Source organism: Myiozetetes cayanensis, unplaced genomic scaffold (assembly GCF_022539395.1).
Source record: "Myiozetetes cayanensis isolate MyiCay16 unplaced genomic scaffold, myiCay2020 scf1, whole genome shotgun sequence".
Classification (NCBI taxonomy): domain Eukaryota; kingdom Metazoa; phylum Chordata; class Aves; order Passeriformes; family Tyrannidae; genus Myiozetetes; species Myiozetetes cayanensis.
The window spans coordinates 29,227,677-29,252,834 of NW_026086604.1; the positions used below are offsets into that span (position 1 = coordinate 29,227,677).

Below are 25,158 nucleotides of genomic sequence, written 5' to 3' on the forward strand. Positions count from 1 at the left end.
CCACATATTATCCCTTTTCAAACAAACTTGATGTCAGACAAATTAAAATCAAGCAGCCAGCAATTTTGAGTTGAATTTTACATGATCTGCCAGTAACCTGATTACTTTAACTTCAATATCATTACAGGAAAAGTATTTCAAGAAAAATAATTACAAGAATTCCAACAGGAGACAAGCTTAATTGTATTGATTCAAAAGATGCATGTATGCTGAAGGAATAATGTTATCTTAAATCTACAGTTACTATTAAAATTATATTGTCTGGCATGAAAAAGGCAATTTGAGATCAGTGTCTGGAAAAGCAGAGATACAAAACTAACTGAAATAATTATCTTTACACCATTATACTTTAAGCAACAAAATATCAATGTGGAACAACTTCAAGGCATGAAGGTTTGCAGGTTTATTTACTGACTGGTGTATCTATTAGTACCAGGAACAAGTGGAGCTGTCAGGACATAATGAAGGTAAATGATTAGTTAGCACAGAGACTGAGCTCTTCTTCAATGCAATAAGAGTTAATTAAAGTTTACCACCAAACATCAACCAAAGCAGGATGTTGATCAGGTTTCAGCATTAAGTGCAAACAGACAATGGTTGGCAGCAATTAGTGCAGCTATCAAATGACATGCAATTATAATTATACATTTAAAACAGCTAAAGTCTTGTGGAAGGGAGGGAAGAATCCCATCAGCTTCTTTGACTACATACAGTCAAAGTGCAGGAAACAGGTATCAGATATATCACTTCAATATTGTAAATCAATAGAATTAAACAAAAAAAAAAGGCTGTACAAGCACATTATCTGAAAAAAGACAATTCACAGTACGTGAAATGGAAGAAATCTGCAGGTGACTCCTAACAAAGATAAGTACTAGCTAGATTAAATAAATTACTTTGCTGCTGCCACTCACACTGACACGCATAAACAGAGAAGTGTTTGGGATTTAACGGGTGGTGGCTGCAGCTTTATTACACATTTCTAAGCCAAACTCAAGGTTACCTGGTATCTTTAGTCCCTGTGGCCACTTTCATAGCATGAGAAGGCCCAGAAGGACCATGGGCCTGAAGCCCATGAGCACAAAAGGTAGTTTCACATGCTAGCTGCAAGCCCGCTGCAAGGAAACCTGGGCTTCCCAGAGGCAATTGCCTGGTATCTGAGCCACAGCCTAAGGCTCTGCCACACGTCCCCTGCCCGCCACCCCCTCCAATAAGCATGTGCACTAGTTCTGCCTGCTCCCAGACTTATGCCCAAGTTTTAGGAAAGGAAAAGGAAGTGAGAGCTTTCCACCATGGACAAACACTGTGCACTGCACAGTAGCGACGCAGACACGTTAATAATCCAGAGCACAGCGTGGGCTGGCACTGCCTGCTGCCACGCTCTGCTCCCTTTCGAAGGCCTTGCGTAATGGTGGCACCTACCAGATCAGTGATACGACGGGGCTGATAACAAATTTGATCTCCTTCTAAGCCTTCCATTAAAACCAAAGGAAAGATGGTAAACTTGCAGCAGCACCTCTAATAGCAACACCAAACAAAGAAAAAACTGCTCGTAGCCCAGTGCTGGCAGCCTACTGAACCTCCTCGGCTCGCATCTGTAAAGCCAAAAACCCCAGTTCTGCAGTATTAAACATACAGGACATATTCTTTCCATAGGTAAATATTCCTTCCACAGATAAATACCCATTAATAACTGGTGGAGCCAAACAGACAATTAGCTACACACATCTAGTATTAAGACAATTTTCAGTAACTGCTTGATACGCTGAATATGAAATAACTCAGGCCCACTGACTCCTCTTGGGCTGGCATAGTGCAGGTAATGGGATTACCTGGTTAAACACCTATGCTGTTTCACATCAGCTGAACAGATCTGGCAAGTAGAATGCCCGCTTCAAAGAATTAATGATTCAGCATTTTTATGGACAACGCAGTGGGAAAAGCACCCTGCGCTTCCCAGGTACGTAACAGGAAGGAAGACAAAGCTTTCCAGAAGACAAGTAGCAGGTTTCCAAGAAAGCTAAGGTGTGACAAATGAAAACCTGATGATGAGAGGGGCAAAGGGTTAGACAGTAGGATTCACTGCTGGAGGATACCACTTAAAATAGTGAATCTATCTAGGTTAAAAAACAGAATGGAAATTGGCTGCCAAAATTATCCAGAGTTATTCTAATGACTGTGAACAAAACAAAAACGAAACCAAAAACTGTAAGAGATATTAAATCTTATTTTTCAGGGGTCTAAAAAATTTGCATTTGCAATCTTGCCAAGGCAGGCATATTATCCTACATCTGCCTGCAGTGATATTTTTCAAAAGCATCTTGTACAGACTAGTCAATGAGAGAAGAGGCTAGCCATTCCAGAATCCCAGTCTGGTAGTTTTATAGTATGAATTACACCACAAGCGTCTACAGCAGGGAGACTACCCTTATATTTTATTTGAACTAACCCATGCAAAAAGATCATCAGCATCAGTTCATATTTAAACGTTGTGTTAATTTCCATGGTGTCAAATTCAGTAAACCTTCTTTTAAGATTGTGACCAATCTTTTAAGATTGAAGACCATATTTTTTTTTATTCCAGAAGCAAATCCACGTACATATGCAAAATGCATTAAGATGGGTTTTGTTGATATACTGGCTACCAATTGTGATTTTCATTGGAATGTGTGCACATTCACATTGCTAAAATTATTTTAATAAAATGCTTTACTGCTTTTCATAGTTCCTGGGCTGCAGCCTAGAGCAGTTCTACAGATTTTTTTTTCCCTAACAAACCTCATTTTCCCAACTAATTCTGTTATGCTAGGGATTTGTGCACAGAGTTGGCTAATCCCAGTATTTCCCTAGAGCTGCATCTAAGCTATGGCCCACTCCCAGCACAAAAGTGTCTCCAAAAGCCCTTTCGCCCCCTTCAGCACTGATACACTCATTGGTCCTGACATTTTCACTTCAGCCATGACAAATGAGCTGATGGCTGTGATCAGATTGCACACGAGGACTGCTTTATCAAAGACGTATCATTAACTCTCATCACCGTCTTCCATTATGACTCTTTTGGTCAAATCTGTTGCGAAAATGCAAGTCAGTTTAAAAACATAACCTAAACATAGCAACAAACAAACTTCATTAAAAAGCAGGGAAGAAAACCAGACTCGGACGGGATCAGAAAGAGTCTAGCGTTAGCTAAATGTTTCTCTGGGGATTTAAGTAACTGTACTCAACCTCTGCCCCAGTGCAAACATGGCAGTTGACCGTCTTCGAAAGGTCCCTTCCCCCATTGCAGACTGTGAGCACTACTTTGCCTTTTTTAGAGAAACAAAAATAAAGCAGCAGCCATCAAATATGCCTAAAAACAAAGTCAACCTTTTTTTATTCCTTTTTAGTCTCTGAATCACTTCACATTTCTGTGTGTCTCCTTTTATCAAAATATGTTTCTCAAATAAATCCCTTAAAGAATATAAAATTTTCATTTGACTCACAGCCACATAATCACACTGTTTTCTGACTCACATTAAAAACACCAACATAAAGCACTGTCTGAAACGGAAATCTCTCAGTTTCCTAAGAATACCACAACCTTTCTGTCAAGTTAGAACCTAAGTTCCAGTTACACGGTTCTTGTTACATCTAGAGGGTTTACAAAGTATATATTTGTTGTAACATATTCTAGCAATTCATCTGAGAATACACATCCAGCGGAGTCAACTGTAACACAACAGATCTTGGGAATGGAGGTCATGCTTTGAGATAAAGTGCTATTCACTTTTGGACCATGCAAGAAGCTCTTTATTCCTGTTCTTATTGGCATCAGTTCCCCCTTACCAGAGCAAGAACAAAGCCAAGTGCTCGTGTGAGGTTTATGAATAAATCAGAGGTGAGCCACTTTAAGTGCTGCCCATGATTTCCTTGTTGACAGTGAGCACTTAAACAGGCTTCTATGACCAGCAACTCCTGGCAAACCTTAATGGCTCCTAATCTGTACCCTGCTTCATTTCAGGAAAGAAATTACCTACCCCAATTTTTCTCAAGTCTTCACCTTTTGGGCAACTCCTGTCTCACCTTTTTAAGAAATTCACATTTGGGGACTGTCCTGTTTCAATGCCAAGTTTTCATGTAACATGCAACATAAAAATCACCATTTTCTTCCCTGAAAACAAATGACAGCTAATAAAATATTATTACGCTGTGCAGCCTAAGTAATTCCCAGACAAACCATTACACAATTCAGCGTTTGTTTAAATTGCATAGATTTTTAAACGAACTTAAAAGATACGTAATATATTTCCCTCCAATTATTAAAATCATGTAAAAAATATGTTGAAATCAGATTCAACCCTTCTGTATAGCTACAGCTGAAATCGGGAACATTTATAAATCATCACCATTGAATGTATTTCAAAAATTCAAACAGCCTCAAAATCTATTTTTAAATAATGATAACACTGAAAAACAAACTGATTTCATCAGTAAACTCTGTGCTGGGCCAAATAAATCTGGTTCATGACCAATAGAATCCAATTATGGAAAGACATTAGGTGTTTCAGTATATATGCCTTTGATGGACAAAACTATTCAGAGACCTATGCTGTTCAACATTAAAGCAGCAGCCTGTATGGAGAATAGATTTCAACATGGAATGAAATCCTTCATTTTTGAGGTCTCTCCCCCTGCTACAACCCCTCCTCTGTGCCCTCCCCCGCCCCCCCCCCTTTTTTTGACATGTCACCATCTCCAGATGGCTGAATTGACTCTGTAGTGGCTGAGTTATTGTCAGGATCACAGTTTCTGCTATATTTAAATACTAACATTTTTTACTCCATTGTCTCTTGTTGTCTTTCCACCCACTCGGGAAAAAGCTGTGATTTCAGCAAGCGTTCCCCTCGGGGCCAGGGGGCGGCTGCCTGGCAGCGCTGACCTGCCGCTGCTGGAATTGCGGCGGGTGCCTCAGTGGATGATTATCTTCTTTGCAAGGGTCTGATCCAAACCTGGGGAAATAGATGAGGGGCAGCACTGGACTTTGGAAGAGGTCCTCAGTCAAAACTGGAAACTGCAGCAATACTGGAGAAACCACCCATAAAGCAAGAGAGATATCCACAGGCCAGACCAGTTGGGACCTAAAACTCCAGTGATGCTTTTCACTGGAACTAAAATGTCTGTCCCAGTGCATCAGCTGACAATCCAGTGAGAAATCATATTTTCCCTCCCTCCAGAAATCAGTTGTTACTGCTGGAAAAAGTCCCAAAGCACATTGCTGTGCTGCAGCAGAGTGGCTCATGGTTTTGTGTGCATCGAGTGACACTTCCCACTCCAGAGGTGGCCACATTGCAATGGCAAAGAAAATTTTTTTTTTTGGTGACTGGTTCATAAAACTCAAAGGGACTTAGGAATTGAGGGGTGACATATGCCATACAGCTAAATAATTTATTTTAGAAATGCTACATTTTCTTTAATTTAAACCCTTGGTGCTGTAAACAAAATCAATAACCATATTTCAATTAAAAAAAAAGTAGAAAAGGACCTAAGTAAAACCCACAGGAATAAGTTCCCTGTTTAGGAACTACTTTTCACTTAGAACCTTGTTTTCTGGAGTGGGGAAGGCATGTAAAATGTTAGGTGTTAAACAAGGAGAAGCTTACTTGAAGGTGGACAGCCATAGTTTCTGACGCAGAAAAACCACCTGCATTTGAAACTGTAATGTAACACCTGGCAAATCCAAGGATACTTTTCCTTCCTCTCTTCTTATGAAAGCTTAGGCCTTCTGAATACTAAAAATCAAACAAAACTCCCCAACAAATGAAGGGAAAGAAGGAAGTAATGTTTTCACTATGAAAAAGAGATTATTCTTATCTGTTACACTACCATCTTCTGGAACAAGTGTGGAAATAACTGGGATTACTCCAGGTTTCCATCAGTGCCCCAAACACTGGAGCACTACCAGTGACAGGTGCCTTGTCATCTCAGATTAGGTGAATTTGTAAAGCAGCCTCAGTGTCAAAACAGGGAGGAGCAAGCCTTCAGCAGCTTCAGCCTCTCACAGATCCTCAGCTCTGCTGTTACCTGGTAAAACGAAGGGAACTGAACCCCCTTCAGCCTCTCTGGAAAACCTCTTACAGACCCTCTGGTGCCTTCTGCCCTAAGCATATCATCCTTAAAAATGGAAATGGTAGTACAAAAATGAGATGAAACCTTTTTAATTTGATTTTATGGGATTGTTGTCAACTGCTAACTACATGTCTGATTCTTTACCCACTAATATCAAAATTGTCAGTCTTGCCAGTTTTACACCCATACTGCTCCTTTAATTTCAGAGCAGTTATTGTTGATTTAGTTTGGGATGAATGGCAAGAATCTGGTTCTTTTGGTTTTATGTGTCCTAGGCACACATCAGCTCAGGCATTTTGTAAGGATCTCTTTGTTGCAGAAACAGAACATTTATCTATTTAAATACAGTTTTAGATGTATGTCTAGTGTGTGCATCGCTTGTTCTGCAGACATTGATGCATTCTGTATGGTAAATGTTTGTTTTCAGAGTCACCATGGTCTATCATGTACATACAGCCTTTAGTTTGTGAACTATTGACCTGAAGGACTATAACACCTTCTTAGGAGTTGGGACAACTGATCAGATCACAGTAAGTACAAAGTATGCTAGATTTGTCTGTAAAGAGATCCCAATTTCTGAGTGTCTTTAAAAATGTTCTCAAAAATACTAAATGCAAATAAAATATAATTTGGACAAATTACAGTCTAAATATATCTCTAGCTCTCTCCTTTTTTTTTTTTTTTAATTGAAAGCTCATTCTGAGTAATGTGAACATAAAACAGAGTGTTTTGATATGGCAAACTTTTATTTTGATCATATAACTTAGTTAAACCATTCCTCAGAATATTTTGTTTAAGCAGAAAAAGTAATTCCTCAACAAGCCTGCCATGTTTCAGTCTGATACAAACTTTTCTGGTTAGTTTGGAACATGGTAAAAGCTGCAGTAATAATGAAAATATTGGTATAAAACTGCTATAGAGTGACTACTAAAAAAGGAATAGTGACATGTATTAAAGACGAAACTTCCTGCTTTTATTTATGCAGAACAAGTTTATCTCTACAGGACTGCCAAATATCGCTATCAATAAATTGTTTATTACCCTTTCAAAAACAATAAATCTCAACAATCAAACAGGATCTACTGGGTTCGTTTTACCTACTAGATCAAAGCAACTCACACATTTCTTAGTTTCTCCTATCTGTGCATCTGTTAACACAAACATATTTTGTGCTATATCTTTTTCTTTACAATCTTGAATCCCAGTATCTCAGCCTTCTGGGTTTCTGCCCATTCAGTAAGAATGTAGACATCACATAAGTTATTATTAACCCATGTGTTATCCAGTTCCACAGTGGCTGGAACTTTGCCAGAGACAACACATGGTGCTTGGTTAACAATATTTTAAAATATAAATTAATTTATTTTTTAAATTAACACATTTTTCTTATGGAAATACACTAATAAGATCCTCACAGAATGACAGAATATACCCTAAGCCTATTCCTTTAAAAGAAGTTTTAAGGAATTTCATAAAGTTAGCAGCAAAACATACTAAAACCCCTAGTAGGTTTTTATCTTTGCCTGAAAAGAGAGGATTTTTGTGACTGTTCTTCCCAAGAACCTTCTGCATTTACAGTTTTACTTCATTTACCCATAAGTAATCCTCATTTCTTGAAGGCATCTCCAACTATTTAAATTTTATCAGATCAAGTCCGATACTGAACTAACAAGTATTTAAAAATAAATGCTCTGCAAATTGAAAAAAATACCTGAAACAAGTTAATATTTAGTCTAACTACCAACAGTTTTCCACAGCAGCTCTAAATCAGCAATTATGTTGACCTGAAAAAAAAGAGATCCTATTTAATATGCACACATACAAATAATTATTCACACTGCATTTGATTTACATACATACAAAAGAACCACTTCCCACTTTCAAAAGTGGCTCAACACTTATGGTATTTTAACTGCCCTAATTACTGTTGAGAGAACATAATTAGAAGCACTGATCACATTGTCAACAGCTAACCAGTTGCAGCCCTGGCTGGGGGCCTGATCCTGAGCCCGCTGGAGGGAGAGGGGCCCAGCACTGATTGCAGGAGAAGGCCAAGGCCTTTCTCACTCCACCTGAATCTACCAGAATCCAAATGTTAAACAGCGCTGATGCAGTCACACTGAAAACCCCATTCCTTACGTGCATGTATCAATTGCTATTTCGGTAAGCTTTCTCTGTTTTCAAAGGCAAACGAATAATTTTTTCCCCAGCAAGGCTCCTATACCACTTAAACACTTAGCACTGAGTCAGAATTCATAACTTTTTCCAAAAGAGAAACAGTTTAATAATTAAAACAGATATTGACTAAACCCCGCTTCCTTGAATACCAAACTTTTATTAGATTATTATGTGTTGATGCATAATTTCCATTGGCAACTTTCAAAGCAGCTCCTTCCCTCTCTGCTGGCCGCCCTCTTCCCTCTTTCTTTCCCCCAAGCAAAGTGCTGGGAATCCTCGATACCCAATAGTCAATATTTGGTTTGCCTGTCATGTTCCTGGAGCTCCCCTCCACGCAAACCTGTGTTTCTCATCCTTTCACTGCACTGTTCTCGTACGTGTTACTTCACATGATGTTGTAAACTCGGGGCATCTTAGCAAGTTGCTAAAATCTGAGCTTCTGCTTGTTTTCTCAAGTCTTGGACAAACATAACTTTAGGGAGAGCTGAACATAGGCAAAAAGAAAGAGGAGCCTGCATTTTCATCTTCCTTTCATCTCAGTCATTCAGTCAACCATTCAGTGCCCTATTCAACAGAGCTTTTCATTATGCAAAAAAATGCTAATCCTTTTCCGATGCTTTCACACTTGTATAAACCCCCATTCCTTCTACTGAAAAGCAATTATATCAGTTTACCTTTCTGTCAAAAACAGGATTAATATTCCAATACCAGAATCTCCTTTATTTTCCTATCTTTTGCTTTAGGAAACTAGAGATTATTAGTGGCGCTATTCCTTAGAGCAAGAATACATTATTTTAAATATGATTATTTTAGCCAAAGCAAGAGGGGGGAGGGGGAGGGAGAGAGAAAAAAACTTCAGTTGCTGCGGAAACTCTTTTCACTGACAGAACTGACCTTCCCTTTGCAGAGGCCTGAATAGAATGAGCCTCACTCTGGTCTATTAATCAGAAACAAATTATGAAAGAATGTGGCTGGACTGGTTGACACTATCCTGTCTTGGGAGACTCAGTAACAGCCTAGTAACAATGTCCTCTTCATGGGTAATGAACAGCCATGACAAATGGGGCAGAGAAACTATTTATTTGCATATGCAAATTCTCACACAAGGGAAACATGTACAAACAAGTGTCATTGTAAGGTGGATTAGGCAAACAACGCTTTCTTTTTAGGACATTCTGCAGCCCAGAACATTAGTCAGCACAATTAAACCAGTCTCCATGGAGACTAATGAAATTTCACCATGGTATGAGTTAAATTAGATAGCTAGTTATGTGTTTTCACAATCCAACTTGAAATCCATTATTGTTTCAGAACAATACAGCAATTGTGCCTGGCTGATCTTTGCCAGCTCAACAAGCTCCTAAGTTGACAATTTGCATATGTTAATATAATTAAGCACTAATTACATGAAACTTGTACATATTCACATGCACTTTCCCTGGGCGCTTCTCAGTTTGAACCTTGGCCAAGTCTTTAACCCTTTGAATGAATTTGGAGCAGCAAAGCTCTGCCTTCTGGGTACAGCCCCAAGGCAGATGCAGAAAAGCTCTTCATTTATAAACACAAAGCTTAACCTGGCTTCTCATATTTCTATCAACAGGCTAGAAACCATTTTTGTATGTGGTGGGGTAGGAGAAAGACTGAAGGGTGGGGGGAGCTGGACTGGAAGTTCTTTGGAGACCCAGCTCTGGTAGCCTTTTTGCATATGAAAACACAAATATTTACCCACATAACAGGTTAGAAACACATGTATTGCCATTGTCACAGGGTTTTCAAGAACTGAATCGTCAAAAACTAGATTGCTTTTTACATCTGTGCTCTAAGATCCACAAAAATGGGAATGAGAAAAGGAAAAAAGAGCAAGCAGTAACTAATGAGCTTTACATAAATATACGCAGAGGCAATTAAGCAGTGTTAATTACTATGACAGTAGTTAATTGAATATAATTAGATATTTTAAGCTACTGACTAAGGCATAGTTAAGATTAATTTTATCGAGATTAATTGTAAATAAGAATAGATTAACTGTGTTTTGACAGGCATAAAAAGTAGATCTGCAAATTAACTAGGAGAGCAGAAACTAGCACAAAAATCATATATTATCTTAATGTCACACCTCAGAATCATCTGCTCAATAAACATGACTTTTCAAACCCAAACAGACAGGAATCTTGAAGAAAAACAAACAGCTTGCAGAGATTAAAGAGCCTTTTGTCCTTTTTCATGTGCATTTCTTTTAGCAGACTAAATTAAGCGAGTCTGGTGTACGTTTTTAGGAAGGAACATTTCACACTGAATGGAAAAAATGTTCTATCACATATGAAATTCATGCAGCTGTGCGGAACTTGGTCCAGATGGTCTAGGACTATAAAACAACACTAAATGATAGACAGTAGGGCCTTCCCAAGATTATGTGATAAAATCACAACCTCATATTTTGACTTAAATTTTCTGTCATGTATTGTTTCCCTCCAGATCAGATAGCTCCATTTTAATTTTTAACTGATCCTGAATATTCAATGGAAACTCTTAATAAACATTAATGATAAGCATCTAAGCAGAAATCATAAAATGCCCCTTAGCTTCATTAAAACAACGCTAAATTTGAAGTGCAGAAAACAGTGTCCTGCTTCTACCACAATACTAAACTGTTCACACCACTTGGCTTAGGTTAAATAGGTAAAAAATGCCAGATTTTTAATATGCTTCAAAGAAAACCCAAAACGCATTCTACCAGCAGATTAATTCATGCATGCTGCTTAAGAAAATTAACAACAAGGCTGAAGAATGCTGAACAAATCACTAATAAGAAAGGAGCTTCAATTGATTTTGAAATAAATCAATAGGTGATTAACACAATATTTTTAAAGCATTAGAATGTATATATATTATATAAACATATATATTATATTTTCAATACCTTTTTAGTTCTTAATCGAACAAGGGCTTTACAACAGTGAGCATGTCCCTATATTGACTATCAACTTCTATGGAATGCCTTTAGTCTCTTATAACAAAAATCCAAAAAACAGTCTGTGAAACAAGGCTACGACAAGCCATTCTGAAGTGAAAGATTTTAAATCATCCAGCCTCTTCTAATAGACTTGAAACTTATTGAGGTAGAAACCATAAAAAATGAAGAAGGGAAATTTAATCCCTGAAATATTGATTTGCACATTAATATCATATAGGCAGAGGGCAATTTGGCTTCATGGAAATGACACATTGTCGACCCTTGGTGAAGTCAGAGCCAATCTAACTGCTGAACATGTCTGAATCTCAAGAGTTATTAAGGGCTTCCCTTCTTGCCTTTATGACTTTTCTTCAGCCTACCAATGCAATCTTAAATGTATTATCTTTAAGAAATAATTGTAAAACCTCAGGGGTTTTCCAGTTAATGGAAGGGAGGCTAAACCACATCAGATTCTGAAATGCAACATTAAACCCTTGCAATCAACAAAACCACCTCAATTCTCATCCATCCAGTGCAGGATCTAATATTGTTATTAGAGATAATCAAATTTCATTGTGTAAATTTAGGCTTATGGTCAGAATGGAAGCAGTAAATTCTGCAATATTAAACAGTGATTTTTCTCAGCCCCCTTTATATGTTCTTTGATGGTGCACCATCTTTATAAATAAACCTAAACTATTCAAAAATTGAGGAATACAACTGTCACCCTATTCTGAAAGATGCATGCAATGCCATTTACCATCTCCACAGCTTTCCTTTAGTTTTAACTTGATCTAGCGGATAAGTTTCATTTTAGAGAATAATAAAGCAGTATCACTACATAAACCACACAGCAGGTACTATTACTGTGACTTACACAGATGGTTTACCTGACCTTTCTTTGTTCCTTGGGTAGGTTTCACTTTTGCAGATTTACGACTTTTCCCCCTATTTTTCATTGACCCTCTATGTTCATTATCATAAAAATGAAAACTATTGAATACATGTTTATGTTGGCAAAGTCCTAAAAGCCCACGACTAAAGGATAAAGAGATGCTACAATGCACTGTGTGGATCTCTAGATCGTACACTATAAATATTCAAGCACAGATAGCACGAATAACTGAATAATCCTGGTGAGCCCCAGCTCTGGAGCCAGGTGCAAGAGGTTAAAACAGCTGGCTAGCCATCTTTTATTTTGTGTGCCTTCCTACCGGCTGAAATCGCAAACCCTGAAAACTAGCAGATATTCCCTCAAGGTTGATAGTCTGATTTTTTTCATTTCAACCAGTTTAGTAGGATCCCCCAGTCGAGAAAAGAGAGAAACTCCTTAAATACAGGCAGTTGAATAGGAAGCGGAGCAATGATGATAAGGCTCTTCCCCCCACACACCCCCCAACCTTCAACACCCCGTTTATTTCCACAATCTTCTCTGTGTGCACCTTCCCATCCAAATGTTTGTAGTCCTTATTTCAAAGAAAAGCACTCCGGATCGTTCTGTCAGTTTTGCCAGTAAATATAAAGTAAAACAAGTGTTGATGGCACTGAGAGTGTTACATACCCAGGCTGTGTTTTTGCATTGCTCTCAATGGAAGCGATCGATGCCCATGTCACAGTCGCGTCCCAATCGCAGCCAAGTCTCTGCCTCAATCTAACCAACAACAGGCAGGGCTGCAAAGGCTTCTCACTACCTCTTCCATCCATCCACCACCAAACTAAAAATATAATGCTACATATGATCTTTTTAAACACTCCACCACCGCTCCTAAGGATCGAGCCACTGCAAATCCAGGGGAAACACGATTGAAAAAAAAAAAACCACCATCAAAAAAAACACCCTCACAGCAGCCACCCAAAAGCACCCGAGCCCTCTCTTTCCACTCTCTCGCTCCCCTCTTGCCAACTACATAATCCTTGATAAAACCGGAGCAAGGCTAATAAAAAGAAAATTAAAAAAAAAAAAAAAAAGAAAGAAAAAAAAAAAGAGGAGGACGGAATGGAGCCGAGGAAATGCAACTGTCAGAAAACGGGATGGTCAGACTTCCTGAGTGAACCTGCCTGTGTCTGGCTTAATGTAAATCTCCACCATCTTCAGCCTGGCAAGTTGTCTTTTGGTTGGGCTTTTTTTTTTTTTTTTTTTTTTTTTTTTTGGTGGGGAGGGGGTGTTATGTTTGCGATCTCTGCCTTGGTACCTAAGGAGGAAGAGGAGGAGGAGGAGGGTGTGTTACTGAATGGTGGCTAAAGCCTCCTCGGGACGGCGCTGAGGTGAAACAGGCTGAACCCGACTGATGTGGCTCCTCTCTCGGTTGGACCCAGTGCCCTAAGCAGCCGATGAGAGACCCCCGGCCGCCCGGCTCGCAGGTAACAAAAGAAATACCAACCCGTGTGTTTTCTGCTGCCGCTGCTGGGGACGCTGTGGGGGTGGGGGGGCAGAAGATGCAGTAGGGGAGGTGTGGAGGGGAACCGCCGTAAGTTGGCATCGGATGGGGGGAAAGTTTATTAGCAATTTTGTAGGAAATTTCATGTCAGGCAAGAGGGGAAAGCAGGGACGCGTCTGCCATTAGCCGCCGTGATGGGAAGGGATGCACTTGATTCTGGCCACGAGCAGTTAGACTAGGAACCGAACTGCGGCTCACTGTTTATGACCTTATTTTTTTCCTTTTTCTTTTTTTTTTTTTTGTGTGTGTGTGTGTGTGTGTGTGTGTCTGTTGGCTGGGGTCGTTTTATACACCTCAACCCTCGGTTAAAAAAAAAAAAAATAGACGCCTGTCCTGCAAAACAATCAGCCCCCCACCCCACCCCACCCCCCTTCAAAAATCTCAGAAAGGCTTCGCTGAAAGCAGTCCCCAACCCTGCCCGCGAGAGCCTTTCGTACGGAGCGGCACGGCACGGCTCGGCACGGCACGGCACGGCACGGCTCGGCAGGCTCGGCACCGCGGGGATGCCGCGGGCTCCGCCGGCGCCCGGCCGGCAGCCGCCCGCAGGCAGCAGCAGCCGCACATCCCCGCCGGCGGGTCCGCTCCGCGCCGAGCCGGACTGGGCCGAGCCGAGCCACGCCAAGCCGAGCAGAGCCGAGCCGGGCCGGGCCGGGCCGAGCCTCCTCCCCGCGCCGCGCGGCGAGACTGACAGAGAGGCAGGGCGCGCTCCTAACGGGCTCCTCTTCCTCCTGCTGCCAGAGACGGCAGCCAGCGGCGCGATCCCCCGGCGCACACACACACACACACACACACACGCCCGCACGGCCACCCTGCCTCTGCTCCTGAGAAACCTACCTGCAAAAGAAAAGGGGGGAAAAGGGGGGGGGGGGGAGAGGGGAAAGAGCACCCCACACTTTCTCCTGTACACACGCACGCAGTCAGGGTCCCCATTGCCCTGCTGGCACCCCCCTCTCCCCTCGCCCGAAAGCGAAAGTTTGAGAGGCCGAGGGGGGTGGAGATGGGGAGGAGAGGGAAGGAGGGTGGGAGAGCGGAATCTGCCTTCAAAAAACACCTCAAAGTTTCGGGGGGACCGAGCTGCGAAAGAAGAATGCGAGCTCTAAAGGGGCTGGCAAGGGATGACTTCTGACAGCCGTAACGTCTTTCCTAATCTGACAGTATTCCCCCCCCTCCCCGAGCTCCCTAGGAAAAAAGAGCAGAATAAAAAGTGGGGGGCATCCCCCGAACCTCTTCTGCAAAGTGAGCATGATCCTCCACTTAATCCGAAAGTTACAGCCCGAAAGAGAAAAAAAAAAAAAAAAAAAAAAAAAAGAAACCCACAGCCCCAAACCAAAACAAAAAAAATACACAAACAAAACGTAACGCCTGGAATAAAAGAGAAAGGCAGATAGAGAAAGAAAGGAGAGAGAAAAAGCAGCCCCTCCTTCCGAAATGAGAGCAAATACTGTACCTAAAAGTGGGGAAACAGGCAGAAAAAGGGGGGAGAGAGAGAGGGGAGAGGTACATGGGATCTGGGGATGTGAGTGTGTGTGTGTGTATGTGAGAGAGAGAGAAAGAGGCACAGAGAGAGGGAGAGAGAGAGAGAGAGCGAGAGCGAAATATCAAAGATTGTGCAAGATCAGCCTGGAAAGATAATCGATACTCGACCTAAATTTAACACAAACTACTCAATAAAAGTTAAAGAAAAAACTTACTTTCCATTTCCCCTCGCAGTTCCTACTGGATCTTCGCCTCTCTTTTTTGTTTTGCTTTATTTACTTAACAGCTGATCACATCCAAGTAAACGAGAGAAGGTTCATTAAAAAAATAATAAAAAAAATAATCCTCCAACTTTATTGGGTGAAAATAAAAATGATTGAGCAAGAAGTGGGGGGCATGGAGCGGTCCTTTGGGGTCCGGGAGTTGTTAAAGCATGTGCCGACCGCGGTCTCGCTGTTTGGTTGTGAAGGGGTTGGGAAAAGGAGGAAAGGAAATGAAAATCCGATATGTCTTTATTCTGCTAATTATTATCGTTTTAGCCCTGTTTAAAAAAATGGCTGATTAAGTTGAGTGCGCATGTCTTTGTGTGTCTATTCCCGATATGCACTCTGGGAATGAGAGAGAGAGAGAGAGAGAGGAGAGAGAGCGAGGGAGAGGGAGAGCGAGGGAGAGGGAGAGGAGAGGGAAGAGGAGAGGGAGAGGTGTAATTAGTGAGGTGATCAACATTCTCCGGGCTGCAAATGACGCGCAGCCCCGGAGCCGGAGAAGCGGGAGCTGCCGCGGCTGCCGGGGGCTCGCCGGGGCTGCGGGAGCCACAGAGCCAGCCCAAAGAAGAAGGGACAGCAGAAAGGAGCTCATGGATACAAACACAAGTCTGCAAACTTCATTAGTAACACAGACACACACGCACAGGCACACAAAGTAGATGGCTAGGGAAAATTAAAAAAAAAAAAAAAAAAGAAGGGCGGGAGGGTGGCAGACTTGCTCTTTTAACTGTTCGGAAACTTAAAATAAACGGGTCCAAATTAATTATTTCATCAGGGAGATATTTCTGGCTGTCTTTCTCTTCCATTTTCTCTCTTTTAATGGGAATATAATGAAAAAATATTTTTGCATCCCATTTTTGCAATGGGCTAGTGAATGTATGACACATCTGTAAAAGGAAAGGTAATACATCTAAGATAGGGAATAGCTGCCCATACAGAGATAAAGACGGATTTATTTACACATATGCTCACAAACGCACATGTGTATGGACTCACATCCTACATCGTATTTACACATATGTACATACACTCTACATACACGCAGTCACACAAAACATAACTCACTTCATTTGTTGACTACCATGTGACTGCTTGGAGATACCAACAAAGTAAAAAGCAAAGCCTTCCAGAATATAAAATATCAACTGTAAACAGCCTTATCAAAGTGAAGTAAATATCAGCCCAGGGAAAGAATCTCTTTGCATACAATACAGGTTTCATGCATATACATGCATCATCTTCCACTTTCCCTGCAAGTATTGATATTTTATTAATATTTTATCTGCTATATTTTACCAGACATATTTCATTCTTGGGGGGGAGCGGGAGCGGGGCACGCTATTATGATGAAAAGTAGGGTAAAATGTACAGATGTCATTATAAATCGGAATCTTCTACAAATATTTTCCTGTGTGGGATTTAAGAAGATTGCTTCTCATTTGAAAATCTAATTATCTTAACCTAATACTGCAGATGTGAATATGACTGACACTTTCATTAAAAGATAATTAACTAAAACTAGGAATAGACATACTTTAAAGTACCCCCTACTGAAGATAAAAACATGACTATTCAAAGAGCATCCAAATACACCGCAGGAACACGTGCAGATTTTTGATAATGCTATTCCAGAAATGGGTATACCAGCAATGGTCACTAAGTCACAGTTACACACAAGAGATATTTACAGTACCAAGGACCCCGCGCAGGTGAACCGTAACCTTAGAGCTGACATGCCTTTGAAGTTCGTGATTCCTGCGATACACATCAAAACCTTGTCTTAGGCCTTAAACACTAAAAACCAGCAGGAAGGTTTTATCACAACCTTCCATTAAAAGCGCGCACGCACAACATCAACAAACCAGCAAAATCCAGGATGGCAGAAACAGACACCTCTCTGGGCCCTAAACCTTCTGCTCCAGGAGAACATTTTGCAAGTACTGGAACTAATGCTAATAGGAAAATCCCCACCTGATGATGAATTAAGGCTGCCCTTAAGGAAGCACAGGCCAGTGTCGGGGAACCGAGTGTCTAAAAGCAGATGTTTAAGGTCAGAGTGAAGGTCCTGATAGTTTTAGGAAAAAGAAAAGGAAAAAAAAAAAAAAAAAAAAAAAGAAAATAGATCTTTGGAAAGGGGAGGGGAAAAAAAAAAAAGAAGAAAAAAAAACCCCAAAACCAAACCACCAGCCTGAGAGTACAGCTATTCAAAAAATCACAGTCTGCAAATAAAGCAGGGAAGGATCCGTACCCCAATCCAGAAAAACCTTACTTCAAACTTCAGGAAAATCTCCAAGACTCGAACTAAAGGAAAAAGTCAGGGGCACTGGAAGGTTCGTGAGAGCAACTTTATTGCTTTTCCAAGCCTCACCTAAGCATTGCCCCAGCTCATCAATGAAAAAGAGTTGAGTATATGTATGCAGATTTCCACAGGCACTGCGCCCTGTCAATGAAGGTAATAAGGAAACTAGCGATATTTTACATCGTTGTTTACAAGGCGGAAAAAAAATGCAAACAAAGAGTGAAAATGGAATCTCTGAAACCAGTTACAGTTATCAGATTGAGGGAGTATGATGGAAAGAGGGCTTTTAGGTTTAAATTGTAGATGAAACGGGACTGAGATAGAAGGGTGCATTGTCCATTCAAGTGCATGCCTGAAGAATGGCAACACATTTCCTAAAGACTGAAGACAACTAAATACCATGTGATGAAGAAGCACCTGAGAACAATACATCTATTTCAAATTCAAGTGCAGAAACACGTATACTTAATGTCACAGAAGAATAAGGAAACGAAGATAATTTAGTTTTAAAGTCGTCCCCCCTCTCCGCACTTCCCCCCCACCTCTTTTATTCCTAGTGCTTTTTTCCTGGTGAAACATCAATATCATTAATGTCATTAATGTCAAAACACCAAACGTCAGAACAGTCAAGTCATTATTTTTTTGGCTGTAGAGGGTTTTTTTCTCTTTCTCTCTTCTTGGAGGGGGATATAGGTTTATGGTGTTCTTGAGTTACAGCTAAAGGAACAAAGGAGAGGGGTAATAAGGCAGGGATTGCGAGAGGAGAGTCCACATTTTTCAAGGTTTCTTCTGCCACTGTTTACTGTCCTTCCTAACGTTTTAATTCTCCTCTCTATTTCTCTCTCTCTCTCTCTCTCTCCTACTTTCTCTCTCCCTAAAAATAGTAGCTATAGCGGAGCGGGATGTGTAGGCAAAAAAAAGAAAAAAAAAAAAAAAGGCACTACGAGATGTTAACAGTTTAGAAGGAACCCGGGGATCGCCACGTAGCTAGGAAAAATCGAAGAAGGTTAATTCCGGGAGGCAGGAGCAGCAGCAGGTTTGTGGGATGTGATAAGAGCGGAGCGCGGCGCGGGCTGGGGGCGGCCGGCGCGGAGGAGCCGGGGCCGCCGGCGCGGCTGCGGAGCGGTGCGGGGCTCCCGGCGGGCGGCTGGAGGGCTCCCCGGCGGCGCGGCCCGGCCCGGCCCGGCCCGGCTCCCGCTCCCACTCCCCTCTCTCCTCCCTCTCTTGCTCAGCTGATCACCCCTGAAGACTCACGCCTAACCTCTCATCTCCTCTCCTCTGGTCTCGATGGGCCCCCCGCCCACCTCCTCCGAACTTCTCCTGCAGGCACCGTTACACATTTTGGGATTTTTTTGAGCCTCCTGTTGAAACCACAAAAAGCTCTGGATAGTGACGTTACATTTCAAAGAAAGGGAAGGGGGAAATTAAAAAAAAAAACCCTCAGCCTTTTCTGTCCTTCACCACCTTCAGCCTCAACCCCAAGGAAAACTTATTGGCCTGGGCGAGACGGAGCTGGTGGGGGCCAGAGCCGGAGACTGGCCATTCTTTAATAGACAAAGAAATCCTAGCCCAAACCGAGCTCTGCTACACCACGTCTCTCCGTCAAGCTCATTTCACTCCCTAAATCTGCGCTGCGGACACACAGGGGCACAGGGATCTGCATAATTACAGACATAGCCGCTCCCCTTTTTAATAAACCGACATAATTCCCTAATAAGCGTTCCCTTCCCCCACCTTCCCCTCTCCCCAGACCCCAACCCAAGGGAAAGGGGATCCATGTCTTTTTACTGCGTTCCCTAAGTCTATAGATGAGCTCAGTTTGAAACGAGGTATTACAAGATTTCAGTGTTACAGACCCTTTATCTGAGCTACAGACACTTTCAGATCCCCAGCCCCCACCTCCTCTCCTTTTTGTTGTCTCTTCTCCTCCCGGGGGCTATTTGACAAAGGCAGTGTGTTAACTAACATTTTTGTTTAACTCAGCAACTTCTTTTCAAAACATACTTAAACCTGATAGCAATCTCTTGTACTTTTTGTCTTTTTCTTTTTCTTTTTTTTTCCCCGAGATGAAATTGACTCTGAACCCAAGCCGTTTGGCTATTATTAATAATTTCTCTGTTTTCAGGTATCGTATATACAAATCTAACGTTAATTACAACACTGCCTCCCCCGCCCCAGCACATTCCACTAGACGCTAAAAAGGGTTGGGAGGGGGGACGGGGAAGAGGGGAAGAGGGAAGGAAAACAAAAATCTCTGATTCCTGGAAAGTTTTGTTCGAAAAAGAAATAAAACAACAATAACATTGCATTTCAATTCTGCCCTCACTGTCCCAGATTTGGCATTCACCTACTGAAAGTGCGTCTAACGAGCAGTGACCTTAGAGAAAAATCACAGCCGGATAGTATAGACATCTCGCTGAGATTTTGAGCTAAATAGTGCCGTTCCCGATTGGCTTTTTGTTGTTGTTGTTATTTTGACTGGAGCCGCACAAAAACGCGCACCCGGACGTTACTATAAATAAAAGCTTTCCAGGTCTGAGTCTGCTGCCGGCGTTTCCTCCGGAGCCTTAACAGCCCTTTTTCAGCTCCTTTCTTGGGCAGATCGCGGGGATTAAATGCCCTGAACCTGAGCTCCTGGCCTTGGATGGGAAGGGAAAGAAAAAGGGAGAGGGAGAGAGAGAAAGGAGAGGGTAAAGGAGCCAGGCGCCCTCTGGGCTTTCAGAGGTCAGCGCTTTGACAGTGCTCTGACCTCCCTCCCCTCCCGGCAACCACCCCAGTGTTTATAAACAAAAACAGTCAGGACTAGCCCCAAACAATAGCAATTCACCAACTTCACAGGCACTTCACCAGCTCTTATGCAAATAAAGGAAAACGACCGCTTACCACCGCTCCCCCCCATCCCCTCCAGAAAGCCCAAGAGCATATTTCCAGCAGTGATATATCCAAGGGAAAATTTTTACATTCTATTCTGGAAAAGGACAAAAAGGGACTTCAGAAATAAAACGGTTCTGCTAGAAAGACAGACAAAAAGGAAGAAAAAGGCAATAAAACTACCGATCTTACTGCAGAAAGAGGAAAGTTATGAAATATTTATACCTAAATCCAGCAATCCACACTGCCAATAAAACAGGAATCTTTGTTGTGTAGACAATATGCTAAACCACCTCTGCGACAAACAGCGATTATAAAGCAACCAGAAAAAGTTATTTTCGCCCAAGGAGCCAAGTTTTCAAAGAAAACGTGTGGATTTTACTGCTAAATAAAAGCCACCACCTCCGTGTTATCCGTAAAAACTACACATAAATTAAAAGCACCGTTAAAAGAAAAAAACCTTCCAGCAAGCAAGCAAGCAGCACATCTGATCTGACTTACAAAAAAGAAGAAAAAAAAAGTATAATTAAAACCATCTTTAATTACAAAAAGCAGCAAGCGAAAACTAAATGAATCAATGCTTTCTCCCCAAAATGTTGTCCGCCAAGGTATAGATATGACAGTTCTATAGTCCTGCATTATAGCGTAACTGAAACTCCACAATTCAGGAATTGATTATGCGATAAGGAAAAAAAAAAAAAAAAACAACACAATAAACCAACAAACCATAAAAGGTAAAAAAAAAGGTCCTAATGATTTTCAAACTTTTGTTTAAAAAATTATGAAGATCAGAAAAGGTTGGAGGAAAAGTTAAAGGAAATATACCTCAAGAGAAAAAAGACCATCTCCTTTTCTTCTTTGTCTATCAGTCTCCAGTTAAAGCATATGGAAAATGTTTTCAAAATGCCTAGATTTGGCACATTGTCATTGCAAAGAGAGGAGCGCAGTGATGCTGTTATAGAAAATGGGAAATAAATTCAGGATTGGGTGCTGCCTCCTTCAATGCGGATTTATCTAAGTTTAATTTAATATTCCGCAATCACTGTATGATCGCATATAATTCACCAAGATTTTTAAGGGCTTTGCCTAAATATGTTGACCACAGGCACAAAGTAATTTAATCAGATTATTTCCTTATTTTATTTGTGTTTATTTTTCTCATTAAAAACACTTTAAATTGCAATTGTAAATAATAGAAATGATGGAATATTAGGTTTGGGGTGAACAAACGCTCAGAGAAGATATTAGCTTTATTAAAATCATTCCGAACGTAAAATCAAAAAGCACAAAATGGTTGTTTGTAAAACACTAAACCTTTAATCGATTTATTGGCATTCCGATCGATTAGATAAACGGAAATCTATAGTAAACATAAAAGCACTTAAAATATTTTTCTCTCATTTATAAACAAAACTTTTCTTTTCAGTAGAAAAAAAAATGATTATCAAACGACTAACAGGAAATTCTTCAGATATCAAATTACGATAATAAAATTATTTCCACATGGAAAGGGATAATGACAATGATGATAGTAATTATAATAATGAATAATTCAACAGCCCTTTGACATATATGGAAGAGCCTGGTTCAAAACCAGCTTTTGAAGGGGGCTACTTTTAGGGGATTTTTAAAATAAAATTGAGTTTTGTGGCTGAAATGCTTAGATCAAGTGACAGTTTAGATGCATGTGCTAAAATTGCGTTAATTTTTTTCCTGCATGTTTTCAGGCTGGAGCTTTGACATCACCCCTTAAATTAACACTTAGCAGTAAATAAGTATGTAAATATATAAACTACCCCTGAATTTGTGGGGGAAAATTCTTGTATTCATGCCAGGGCGACGGGAATGGGGACCCTTTACCTTATAATTTAAACGATTTGCCTAGCTTGCAGTGTACCTTCCAGATTACAGAAAAATTCTGCAAGCAATAATGTCTTAGACCATTTAAGTGAAAGAACACAATTTATTTAGGGGTGGAGGGTGGGGAACTGTAAGCCGGAAAAATGCAGCAATCAGAGCTTGTGGCATTCTAGCTGCGCGAAGAGGAAGTGTTGCTGTAACGGGTATTATGTTTATTTGATAAAGAAAATCAATGAAAGTGGCTGTAAAGTAGTTAGTGAGGCGTGTGTTTGGGACTCGGGTTGAATAGTGACTCCAGCGGGCTGGTCGATGAGCTCTAAGAGCTCTGGAAATCTAACCTAACCCTCAGAGTGAGCTCTCTCTCACTCAGTGCTGCACCTTCCCCAGGCTGGAAGACTTCAGTCCTTGTCTCCTCCCTCTGTCTCCTTCCTTCTCTCTCCGCATCCCTCCCTCCGTCCCTCCTTCACTCTCTCCTAGTTTTCCGCTCCTGCTTTTCTGCTTCCCATCCGCTCCAACTGTTCCTTCTCCCAGGTTTATTTGCTCCCCTTAATCTCTCCCATTCTCTTTCTGTCTCACTTTCATTCTCTCTCCCCATCTCTACCGTAGCTGTTTTCTCCCTATCCAGCTGGTTCTCTAAGTTTCCCTGTACTCTTGGAGCCTTTTTCCTCCTCTAATTCTCTTCCTCTCTTCTCAGGTATTAGTATTCCTAAGTTTTCTTCCAGCCTTTTTCCTATCTGTCTTCACCAGCCAAATTTATCTCTTATTTTGGATTGGTTCCTCCGGACATGTGCTATATTAGTAATTATCCCTACTCATTTCCCTTTCACACACCCATGCTGAAGGGATGAGCGCACCACGCTCTTTCCACAGTTGGAATATTTTATACCTTGGCTAATCTTCAGTGGTGCTTTACTTCAGACTTTCTGCAGCTATTTCCCTCCTTTTCTCCCGCTAATCTTCATTCCCTCTAATTTATAACAGAAATGTTTCTCCTCCTCCTTTTCATTTCCTACTTTACAATTTCCTTTGGGGTTTCTAAAGAGTAGTACGTCCTTTGCATTTCCCTACCCCCATCTCTTTCACTGTTTCACTTCAGCTATTTTATTTACCCGGTTGGTAGGGGGATATTTCTTTCCTTAACAAGTTTATCTCCCTGTCTTTCAGTCCCAGCCTATTAAAAAAAAAAAAAAAAAAAAAAAAAAAGAAAAAAAAAGAGAGAGAGAAAGAAAGAAAAAAAGTTGAGTTTGTGGCTCTTTTCAGCGAACCAACTTGGTTTCAAACTTCTGGTTTGGATTATGTGTCATTATCTATTTTCCCTTATCGCATCCCCCGTTGCCCTCCCTCCCCACCCTCCCCCCTCCGTACACTCCCCGTTGCTAATAACATCTTTAGTGTGGTCAATGTTAAATATGGCAGATCCCCGAAATATGCTTCCTCTCCAGCTCTCTGCTGGAATTCATTACCAGTCCCACTCTTCCCACAGCGCGGTGTCTGCGGGGCCTGGCGCGGCCGCTGCCCGGAGCTCCGCGGAGCCTCCGCAGCGGCCGCGGGACGCGCAGCGGCCGCCGCCGGGCAGCGCCCCCGAGCCGCGCAGCCGGAGCTGTGGCGGCCGCGGGGGGACCGGCCCAGGGCTCTGTTCCCCCCTCCTTCGCCGGGCCGAGGGGAGCAGCGACGCCTCCGGCGGGGGCGGCCCGAGGCAGGCGGCCCGCGGCGGGGCGGGGGCTCGGCCGGCCCGGCAGGTGCGGGGGCTCCGCTCCGCAGCGGCGGGAGCGCCGCGCCCCGCACAGCCCCGCGCTGGAGGGCGCGGACTGCCCCGCGCCACGGGCTCCTGGCTGGCGGCGGCGGCAGCATCCCCTCCACGGGAGGTGGCCGGCTTTCCCAGCCCGTCTACCTGCCCTCGTTTGTCTGGGGCAGGAGGTGGGGGTTGGGGTCTAGCTCTTATTATTTTCTTTTTCCCCCCTCGCCTCCCCCCATCTTCCTCCCTTTCCTTCTTTTTTATTTGGCCTTTTCCCGTGTTGTGCCCTGACTGTCTGGAGTGGGATCTAGATGAGGGATCCCCCCTGGCGAAGTCACTCATGTGCTGCTGGCTGTGACACATGCTACGTGTGTCGCCTTTGTATGGTCCTGGTTGGGCCACATGCACTTAGCCTGCAGTTTATCGCAGGATTTGCTTTCATGTGTGTAGTGAGTGCTGGAATAAAGCAGGATTTCAAAGGGTACCACTAGAATTAACGTTTCAGACTTGGCCTGGGTTTTGAATAAACCTTAACCTGAGGAAATGATTGTTCCAGGTTAAATGGCCCTAAACTGTCCTTTGTTTCATTAATTGGGATCTTCTGTTTTGTTCTTTTGACAATTCTTTTAAAGAAGCTGAAGGAAGAAATCTAGTTCATTAATTTCTTCCATACTAACTGAAACATTTTCGCTGTTTTACACATGGGTGGAGTTATGTTTAGACTTAACTTCTCTATAGGTTACACACGTGAAGTGAGCAGAGGGGGCTCGATCCTGCCTGTCCCTTCTTGAGTGAGTAAATGTAGATCTGGCCCGTTGTCAGAAACTCTCACTACTGTCAGGACCTCTGTTCAGTGTGAAGTCTGATAACATGGTTTTACCCCTTTCAGGTACCCATAAGGATACCCAAAACAAATGTTGTCATATAATTCTGGTTTGCTAAAAGCATGCTATGTTTGGTTTTTGGTTTTTTTTTCT

At 41.9% G+C, this 25,158-nt stretch overlaps 1 protein-coding gene and 1 long non-coding RNA gene across 4 annotated transcripts in view; one reads left to right on the forward strand and one right to left on the reverse strand.

Moving 5' to 3' along the window:
- ZFHX4 (zinc finger homeobox 4) overlaps positions 1-15,725 on the reverse strand; it is a 149,645-nt gene extending 133,920 nt beyond the window's left edge. The window contains exon 1 of one of the 3 annotated variants that reach the window (XM_050327881.1): positions 15,366-15,725. The gene's annotated coding sequence lies outside the window, so the exon portion shown is untranslated. Of the gene's footprint in view, positions 1-12,797; positions 13,064-15,365 lie in introns of those variants that run through there. The other 2 variants (XM_050327866.1, XM_050327874.1) reach the window with 2 other exon arrangements.
- The window catches only part of LOC126646521 (uncharacterized), a 35,754-nt gene continuing 24,022 nt past the window's right edge, over positions 13,427-25,158 (forward strand). The window contains exon 1 of the long non-coding RNA XR_007630304.1: positions 13,427-13,597. This is a non-coding gene — a long non-coding RNA (uncharacterized LOC126646521). The remainder of the gene's footprint in view (positions 13,598-25,158) is intronic.